Source organism: Mesitornis unicolor, unplaced genomic scaffold, assembly GCF_000695765.1.
Source record: "Mesitornis unicolor isolate BGI_N332 unplaced genomic scaffold, ASM69576v1 scaffold5816, whole genome shotgun sequence".
Lineage (NCBI taxonomy): Eukaryota > Metazoa > Chordata > Aves > Mesitornithiformes > Mesitornithidae > Mesitornis > Mesitornis unicolor.
The window spans coordinates 243,269-253,121 of NW_010192977.1; positions in this window are offsets into that span (position 1 = coordinate 243,269).

Sequence of the window (9,853 nt, forward strand, 5' to 3'; positions counted from 1 at the left end):
GAGGGAGGGGAAAAACCCACCCCAGCCCTGCCGGCGCCCAGCTCAGCCCCCGCCAGCGGAGGAAAAGTTGCAGCTGGGGTTAAATTTGTGCTGGGGGAGAGCAGAGGGGCTCTGGCTCGGCTCCTGCTTTCTCAGGCTCTTTCGGAGGAGGACGATGCTGCCTTTCGCTTGGTTATTGGGTGGGTTTCTCCCCCCTCCCCTTGCAATCCGGACAGAAGGGTGGAGAGGAAAGAAAGATTAAACTGAACTGGAAAAGAATAAAAGCCAGTGTGGATTACAGCAATTTATTTTTTTTCTTTAGAGGATCCTAGCGAGAAGCAGATCAGACGGCTGGGTGGGAAAAAAAGCGACTGGAGAGCACCCAGGAAGGACTTTCTAGAAAAAGACACACGCGCTCCCCCCTTCCTCCAAAACGGGGACCCAGGCGGCTGCCGGGAAGCGCAGACAAGAGCGCCCAGTTTCGAGGCTGCCGTCCTCCCTCCCCTGGCTTCCCCCTTCCCTCCTGCAGCAGATTCTGCAATCAGACATGCAAAAAAAAAATCCCTGAAAAAGGAAGACTGAAGTGTTGAAAAGGCTGAGCTCAGAGCACCGAAATGGCATCAGGAGAGCAGTGAGTGCGAGCTGAACAGCAGAGCGAATTAAGATGCATGGTGCATTTTTGGCAAGCACAAACCCAAGCAGATCAGAGCTCTGCTTAATTTGCTCTGCTTCTCTACAGTGCTTTTCTGCATGCCTCCCCCCACCCCAACCCCCCAGTAGTTTCATGTCTCTGCTCCTCCACATAGAGAGACAGAGATGAAGGGACAGTGCTGCAGGCAGGAGCAGGGGTGAAGGGAGGAATTACAGGTGTAGGACTCCCAAATATTTCAAGGGTCTGCTGCTGCCAGGCACAGGGGCTTTGCACAGGGAGGAGAGAGACAGGGATCTCTGAACAGGCAGACAGCCAACAACTCCAGGCTGCTATGCACCCCAAATCATCCTAGTCCAGAGGAGGCAACAGGATTTGGGGTTAAAAAAAAGGCAGGAAAAAAAACCAAACAGCTACAGGGAGGGTTTGCAACTACAATTCATGCCCCCATACCCCTCAGCCTGGAGCAGACTCACAGGGAGCCCATCCCAGCAGGGCTTACATGTGGGGATCTCCTCACCCATTGCACAGCAGTCCCTGAGAACAGCAGCAATGTGCAAGGGGCTGCACATACCAAGTCATCAGTCCTGCTCCCACAGGGACTTCCAGGATATTAGGCAGCTTCACTGGGACTATTCCTTCCAGGGAAACATAGGCACCTACTCACCTAGTGAATAAATACCGAGGTGGGAGAGCCGGTTCCTCTCTGAGCCTCACCTAATTACTGCAAATTACTGAAGTGAAACACCTGGATCCAAAAAGGTCACTGCAAGGAAGAGGAGCATGGGGCTATTGGTCAGTTCCCACCCCCATGAGAAGCAGCTCCCATCCTCGGGCATCTGTAGGCACTCATGTGGCTGGGAAGACACCAGAGAGGAAAACACCCAGGCATATTTTTTACTCACTGCCTCAGTTTCCCTACCTTGTCAGAGAGATGCCATTCAGCACTGCAACCTGACTGGAGAAGACACAGATGGAGGGCCCCATGTCATATGCCCCTGCCCATGGGGAACACTGGGCACCCCACAATGCCCAGCCAGCCTGTCTGTTCATCCCTCAGCAGCACAGGGGACAGGGATGTCACACTACCCGCAAAACCAGTGCGTGGGGTGAGACCAGGGCTTCCTTTACATTGGAGCTGGTGCAAAGTCACAGCCTCGTTGTGACACTTGACATCGATCACACCATCGCTTGTGAAATCGGGCCATCAGCCTACCCTGGCATGTCACTGCAGAGCCACTCACGGAGTGGGGACACATTCAGGGGGCACAAACCTGCCTTGGGGACCCACAGCACAGCAAGGCTCTCCTCCACGCTGATCAGCACCAGGATCTGGGGAAGCTACTGTCACCTGGAGGTGCCAGGGTGGCATGGCTTGGCAGGGGCTGCATCCATGAGCACCCACCTGGGTGACAGCCTGCCCTGTGTTCCCCTGGCCCAGAGTAAAGCACAGCTGCTAATGAACCACACCCCCCCATCAGAGCGGCTTTCAGGTCCTCCTCTGCAACCCAAAGCAGTTACGTGCTCTGCTCCTTGCAAAGGCAAGGTTTAACCCACAGAAAGCTGAGGAGGTCCCAGCTTGGCTGTCCCGGGTAGGGAGCATACACGAGCTACCCTGCCCCCATGACATGCACACCCCACTTTGCCACTCGAGGCCAGGCAGTCCCCTCTGCAGCAGCTGATGCGGAGGGTTTGTGCCAAGACACAGCTCCCTCTGCCACTAATAGATAAAGCCGGAGGAAACGTGGCCGGGCAAAGCAGAGGAATGGGAGGAGCAGGAGCATCCAGCTGGGTGCCCAGAGGGTAGGCGGAAGGTCGGCAGGAAGGGAAGGAACCCGGGGGGCTGTTAGTCCTCCCCATTGCAGGCTGCCAGAGGGATTGGCGACTTTGTTGGCAGAAGAGCCTGCAGCGACGGCAACGTCCCTGCTGCAAAGAGCAGACGGGCCACCAACTTTCACCCTGCACGAGAGCTGGGCAGCCCCTGGTCCTGCTTCCCTGGCTTGAACCTACCACCCCTCACAGGTCCACGGAGAGATGGAAGATGATGCTCAACAAGGGCAGAGCTACCTCTCTCACACCTAGATCCAAAAGGGGATTGGAATATTTGGGAGCTGCCACTGAGAACATGCCATCCCTGCCTCCATCCCTCACTCCTGTCCCTGTGGAAGAGGGAAGCAGGAGCAGGGCATGAGTGATGGGGCTGTCAGAGTGCAGAGATGGTATCTCAAGCAGAGGCCTCGCCGTTATTGCTCTGAGGGATGCTGGCAAATTGCTCTTTCAAGAAGCATCTCCATGAAGGATGAAACCAGCGCCTCCTGCAAGAACTCTGCCCCACGGGGCGCAGGGGCTGGGTTTCCTCTGGCCTTTGAGAGCCTCCAGAAGCTCCATGGGATGCACTCGGGTGGGAATAAACCCCGGTTCCTCCGCAGAGAGGTCCCCATCTCCCCTATCCCAGCTGCCCTCTGCCTGGGGACATCAGTTGCTACCCCAACACCCAGCCCAGAAGAAGGAGCGGGGCTGAGAGGGACCCAGGGGGCTTCTGGCCACGGACAGAGGTGAAGGCAGATGTTCAGTTTGCATTTCTGCTCTTCCCACCTACACAGCTGCCTTTAGCATCACTCTCTCAGGCTGGCCATCCCTTGGGGATAATCTTTCCACCTGCCACCCCACTTCCCAAGTAAAGGCTCCCCAATGCACCGCTTGCCTCCCATGGCCAGTGAACACCACAGCCCTTTGGGGCACAACCAGAAAGAGCTCTGTGGTCCAATATCTGCTCAGTCATCATAAGCTCCGACGTCCACTCCTGCCTCTGATCTCCGTATCGATCTGGCAGGCCCGTGCTGAGGCATGCACCACCCCGCTCCCTATTACCAGAACAGCACTCGCCGCTCGCTGAAAATGATGAGCTGACATTTTCCTAGCCCCCCTCTCGGCCAGAAGGATCTGCAGAGCTGCCTGCAGCGGGACCACTTTGCACACCTCTGAACCACAGCCAGCCCCAGGGTGAGCGGAGCTGCTGCCGGGCAGCACGCAGCGATGCCAGGCAGCAGCACAGAGTGCCAGCTCTGACCAGAGAAGCAAGGAGAAAGGTTTCATCCCCTGAGCTGGGAATTTGACTGTGAGTTCATGCACCCCTTTGCAGAGAGATGCCCAAGAAATGCAATTTGGGAGAGGGTCCAGCTTGCAGGGTAAATGCCTGGGAGCTGCTGCCAGCTTTTGGGGAGGGTTCAGGGCTGCTTTGGGGGCACAGCATCCCCCATGGCATCACTGCATGGGCTGCAGGAGGAAAATATCAGCCCTTGCAGAGCCAAGAGGCATTTGCCTCTCTCCTGAGCTGTGCAAGCTCATGAGCATCAAAAGTGTTGTTCCCTGAAGCAGAGCTCCTCGTTCCCACCACCCTGGGAAGAGCTCAGAAGCAGCTTTTGATCTGATGTCCATATCTCTTCTCAGATGCTTGGCAGGAGGAGCTGCCGTGCAGCAGGGAAGGTTTGCATCCTGCACACAGGTCAGCCAGGCCCCAGAAACCTGCAGGGGGAGGCGCATGGGGCAATGATATTTGGGCAGTGACAGCCGTGTGATGAAAGGTAAAGGTTTCAGCTGGGGAGATGTAGGTGGGGGTTCTCAGCTGGGGACGTGGCTGGAGAGCAGCTGATGGTAGGAGGCTCCAACCTTGGGTTGTCCTTGCCTATGCTGTGGGCATGTGGAGACAAGGGCAGGATGAAGCCATTTCTGCAGATGTCCTGTTCATAAACTCTTGAGGTGGTTAAGAAAGTATCGGGAAAAACATCTAACCAGGAACCATTTGCTCAAATAAACAGGAACAAAACATTCAGGAGAAAACGTATTCAAGTGAGGTTTAAAGAAACAGCCCTGTCATGAAGATAACAAATACTGCTGTGCTTGCATTCATCGCTAGGACCTGAACCAGTCTCCCACCTAGGCAGCTACTGAATTAATGTGTCTAGCCAGGGAAAAAGTCTGGTTATGGCTGTAACATCCAAGACATGTTCCAGGGAGGATGTCTGCAACGGTCAAAATAAAACCCCAAAACCGAAATTAAGGTCTTGGAAAGCCTAAGGAATAGGAAGGAGAATAATGTGGAGCAGATTATAGCTGCCGTCAAGAAATCAAGGCAGCGCTTTGATCTGTGGCGATGCTCAGCGCAGAGCTGGTCCATCTCAGCGAGAGGAAGGAGGAAAGAGAAGCAACTCTGAGCCTCGGGTGGGGAAGCTTTAAGAGGAGCCAGGCTGCAGAGCCTGGGGGCGGCTCTGGGAGAGGAGCTGGGGAGGGGGCTGCAGAGGAGTCCCAAGACACTCTCCAGACAGCTGTGCTGCAGGCAGATAACGGGAATTATCGTCCTGGCATTGTTCCTCTGATAACCTGCCATCTGCACAGCTCTTGGAGTGTTTTACACACTCAGAGCTGCTAGATTGTGGGCACAAGTCAGGAAATTCCCGATGCGAGAGGTCAAGACATGCAGTCACAGGCACAACCCTTGCTAGGACAAAGGAGTGGAGGTCTTTGTTGTGTTTCTTCATGGTTTTCACCAAACCAAACCTGTGCTTTCAAAAATCCCACCTTCCTAATTCAGTCTCTGAATGCACAAGTGGAGCATGGGGGAATGCAGTGAGGGAGGTCAGAGAGAGCCTGGGATAACTCATGACACAGGACCTTGGTGTAAGAAAAACTGCTTTAGATTTTAAAAATAATCAAAACGAACCAAAAAAAATAACAAACCACAAACTTTCAGCTTATTTTCAAGCATGCTTTTAGGAACAAGGGGAAGAGCTACATCCATTCCAAGCCCTGCTTTCTTGCATAGCGGTACACCATTTGAGTGTCCCTGTCCTCTAGCTGGGCACCCAGACCTGTGGCAGCATCCCCTCTGTGGCACACAGAAACAGGTGGCCACTGAAATGCTGGGAGGGAAACTGCGAAAGGAATAGAAACTAATATAACAATCTCTTTGTAAAATGATTTACCAAAATCTTTTCATAGAGTGCTGCTTTCACAAATAAATCTGGTGAAATTGCTATTACCTACAGCAGGGTAGGGAAGGCAGCTTTTACCTGGGTGTCAGAGTCTTCATGTAGAAAAGATGTATAGCGCCATCACAGCATCACATGCATGTAATGTGCTTCCCAAGTGTCAGGGGGACGAGGGACTCACAGTCCCAAAAGGGCATAATTTCAAAAATCTCTGCTATCTCTCTCATGGATGACTTGAGTGAACGGCTCCTTGAAATAGTTTCGTGATCCATCAGGGGAGTCATAAAACCCTGAATTACTTAAGACATCTCCCCATCCCACGATGGGTGCAAGTGAGACAGCTCATCCCACTCTTAACCCACCATGCAGGGAGAAGTGGCCATGCCAAACCCAAAGGGACCACAAACAACAAAGCCTGGCTTAGCCACAAGTCTTGGGCTGAGAAAGCAGGACCCCGAAAGTCTCTGACCCGGCCACCTCACCCCATTGCATAGACAAACAAGCAAACGCAGGATGCTGTCCCTCAGCAGTTAGTGGCATCTGTGTTTTCCCACTTTGGCACCTCTCTGGCATCACCTGAAAGCTGGAGCTCCCAGAGCACAAGATGACAGGTGACAGCAGTCCCAGCAGCAGGGCCATGCCTCTGAGCCCACCTCTCCGGGCACTGCCACGCTCATTTCTCAACAAGGTCTTGCAGAGTCGTTAACAATCCCGCTAATGTGCAGCATCTAATCTCTCCCTGCCTGGGGATGACAGCAGCTGGGACTCAATGGCATAATTGTGTTTTGATCCCGTGTGCCAGACTTCCTAGACACATGCTGGGAGTTGACACCACCTTACAGGAGGGGGCCTTGCTATGGGAAACAGCTACCACGAGCTCTGCTCACCAGGGCAGCAAAGGAGGGGCTTGGAGGGAAGCTCTGCTTTTGGCTCTGCGGGAAAGCCCTTCACCATTCTCACAGGGCTGGGATAATGGGGGTTAAACTGGGAGTCCATGGGTGTGCTGGTGGGGATGGAGATCTGTTGCCCTCAAGCTGGGGCATATGGTCCGCAGGTCACCCCCCCATGAGCTGCAAGGGGAACTGAAGGCAGGAGCCTGGTGTGTGAGATGTGGCAAATGTCCTGCCAAAGTGTCTGCAATAAACAAATCAATAATTAAGGGAGGATGTACATTAGCCTTTGAACACTCTCCAGGTAGAGGTTATTTTAGCCTTTCCAAGGAAAGCGTGCAGGGTGAGCAAAGGTGGGGGGGTTGCAAAGGGACAAGGGGCTGCAGGAAGATGAGGTGTGGGCTAGGGATGAAGATGGGGGATCAAGAGGAGGAGGGTGAGATTTATCAGGCAGGCAAGCGGCAGGACGAGGGACGTGTGTGGGAAGCAGCCAGCTTTGGGGACCTCTGGGGCCATAGGACAAAAGGGATCTGCGCAGGCTGGAGGTGATGTGCGTGAACATACCTGCAGGTGCGATGGGCACCAAGTCCACGTGCAGAAGCTGAGAAGTGGGGATGTGATGTGAAGATGCCAAATAACTTGCCAACCTCCTGTCCAGCCAGCTCCAGACCTACAGCTCGGGAGAGCATCCTACAGTGGGAAATGATCTCTCAGGTAATTTTGGCTGGTGATAGGCACAGTGAGTTGAAGCTTTGAGGTCCTCGTGCTCATCTGCAACATACTGCCAGGTCAGGAAGGCAGAGAAGAGCACCAGCAAGCCCTGAAGGTGTCTTGGCAGCAGTGCACATTGTTGTGCACATTGGCACCTGTCACTTTTCATACCAATGGGGAAAAACCAAAGCCCAAGATCTCTCAGTGTAGATAAATCTTCGTTCTACTACAAGGATCCCCCCATTCTTTAGCCCATTGCTGAGCATTTTTGAGCACTGAGCAATTCCCTTCATCACCCCACCACTCTGAGAAGAGGCTCACCCTACAAAGACTTGGCTGATGTGATTTATGCCTACTGCATCTCTGAGCTGGCTTGCCACAAGCTTCTGCATTCGGGCTAATGCTGGAAACCACACAGCAGCATCAGCTAATGTGAAACACAACCCACCTTCTTGGCGGGATGAGGTCCCCAAAGCCCATCTTCGCATTCTCCCCCTGCCTTGGCTCAGCACCCACTGCCCCTGCCAGGCGAGGCTGTGGTTTGTGATAGCCAAACACAGCAGCAGCTGCTGGTGCAGCATTAACCAGAGCCCTGCTCCTTCTGGGGAGCTGGGGCGACTCTGGGAGAGCCCTGAGGAGGGATGGGGACAGACTCTGCCAGCCAGAGGTGCTCAGCCACCCGCGGCACAGCTTCCAGGGGAGCCTGAGTTGGTCCAAAATCTCAAAAACTGGAGAGCTTTCCTGCAGCAAAGAGTTTCCACTATGAAGAGCTATCAGTGAAACACTTGTGATGCAGTTCAGCTGAGTAAAATAAATAAAAGTGACTAATGACTCTGATTAAATATTAAAGGATTGCTTTATTTTTGCAAATACACGGAACACTGCACACAGTTGAAATCTGGAGGTGGCCTCTACAGCTGAAATGACCAAGGATAGCTAAAATGATACCAAGTTCTTCCTTGTCCTGTAACAAGGAGCATTTGGGTAGAGACCTCCGCTTCCCACCAAGACAGAGGTGGGTCCAGCAACCATCTCCATCGGACCAGGAGATCTGTTGGAGAGGACAGAGCAGGCTGTGCTGGGGTCTGGCAGCTCTGGGTGCCCTGAACCCAGATCTACTACCCCAAACCTGCAGGAAGAGCAGCTGAAACACCCCACCACGTACCAACCAGAGCAGCCTTGCTGCAGGACCCAGAGAGATGTGGTGCTGAGCCAGAGAAAAACACGGGATTGCATAGTCCAGTGTTCAAGTCCCATGGCTCTGACATGAGAGCAGCCAGCACACCTTCATGCAGCAAATACACGTGAGGAGTGCGTGGTCGCTTCACAGGCAGTTTGCACTGGGAAGTAGAGACACATTTTGTTATGAAATCATTCCCTCAGCACCATCTGGTTGTTTGATCCATCCCCAAAAGCCTGCCGGAGAGAGCCATCCTGACCCTAAACACAACTCCCCTCAGAGTTATTTTAACTGAGCAAGAACATTTCTCTCAGTGCTAATTTTATTTTTTTGGTGAGAAGGAGTCGAAGAGGCATTGCAGCATCACTTGTGCACTGTCCCCATCTTGGGAGAACCCCCAAAACACCTACTGTTATACATCTGTCCCTTCCTCTGCCATCTCTGGCTGGCCACAGCCACTGTCCAAGCACAGAGAGGGACACTGCTCGGGTAAAATCCTGGTTATTAGGAACTCAGAGGGAAAGGAATGAAGGAGTGCCAAATGGCGAGGGATGAAATCAATATGGGGAGAGCTGTTATTTAAGCTTCTGAGCTCCGGGGTATTACAAACGTTGGAGAGCAATGAAATAAAAATGATACATAAAGTGACAACATCATCATGTCTGTATAACTGACGCCCTTAGCAGCTGTTTGGTCTGAACAACAGAAGTAAATCCAAATCTGTGCCTGCTGCCCAGGGCTGCCTGGCACTCCTAAGGGGGCACTTTGTGATCAGAGAGAGAGGAAATTACAGGGTATTTTTGCCAGTCAGACAATTTTTAACCTCCTTTGGTCACTGTGCCCTGGAAGCCCAGAGGATCGCGTTGTCAGCAAACCCACCCCATGGACCAGCACACCAGCTCTTCTCGAAGAAGCTAGGCCTTTGGTGTGGGTGGAGGATCCCTTGGGGGACCCCTGAAAACTCGGGGATGTGGGGTGGCAGTGAGACTCCTTGGACACAGCAGCCAGAGCCAAGATCTGCCCCTCACAGGACACTGGTCCCTCAGCCAGCTGTGAGCCAAACTGCACCGCACAGGCAACGCTGGGGGCAGATCCTGCAAATCAAGAGTGAAAACACTAGTTTGGCATGCAAAGCTTCCTTTCCTTGCCTCCGAGGCTTTCTGACACCCTCTTATCACCCTTTAAAGCTTCCCACACCAACATAAAGCAATAGCGTTTTTAATTCTCTCTACTGGTGGAAAATCAAGATTTTTTTATTTTCCTTCCAACTTTCTCTGCTTCTCCATCATCTCTCCTCCTATTGCCCAGACCTGGGAAGCTTGTCAGCCCTCCCAGCTCTGGCTGAAAGCTTCTCCTCACTGCCAGAACCCCAGCGCATCCTCCTGTTCGGACCTGTGTGGGTACCACTGCTACAGTGCCGCTTGGGGACAGGCTAGGCTGCTCGGGACCAGGATGG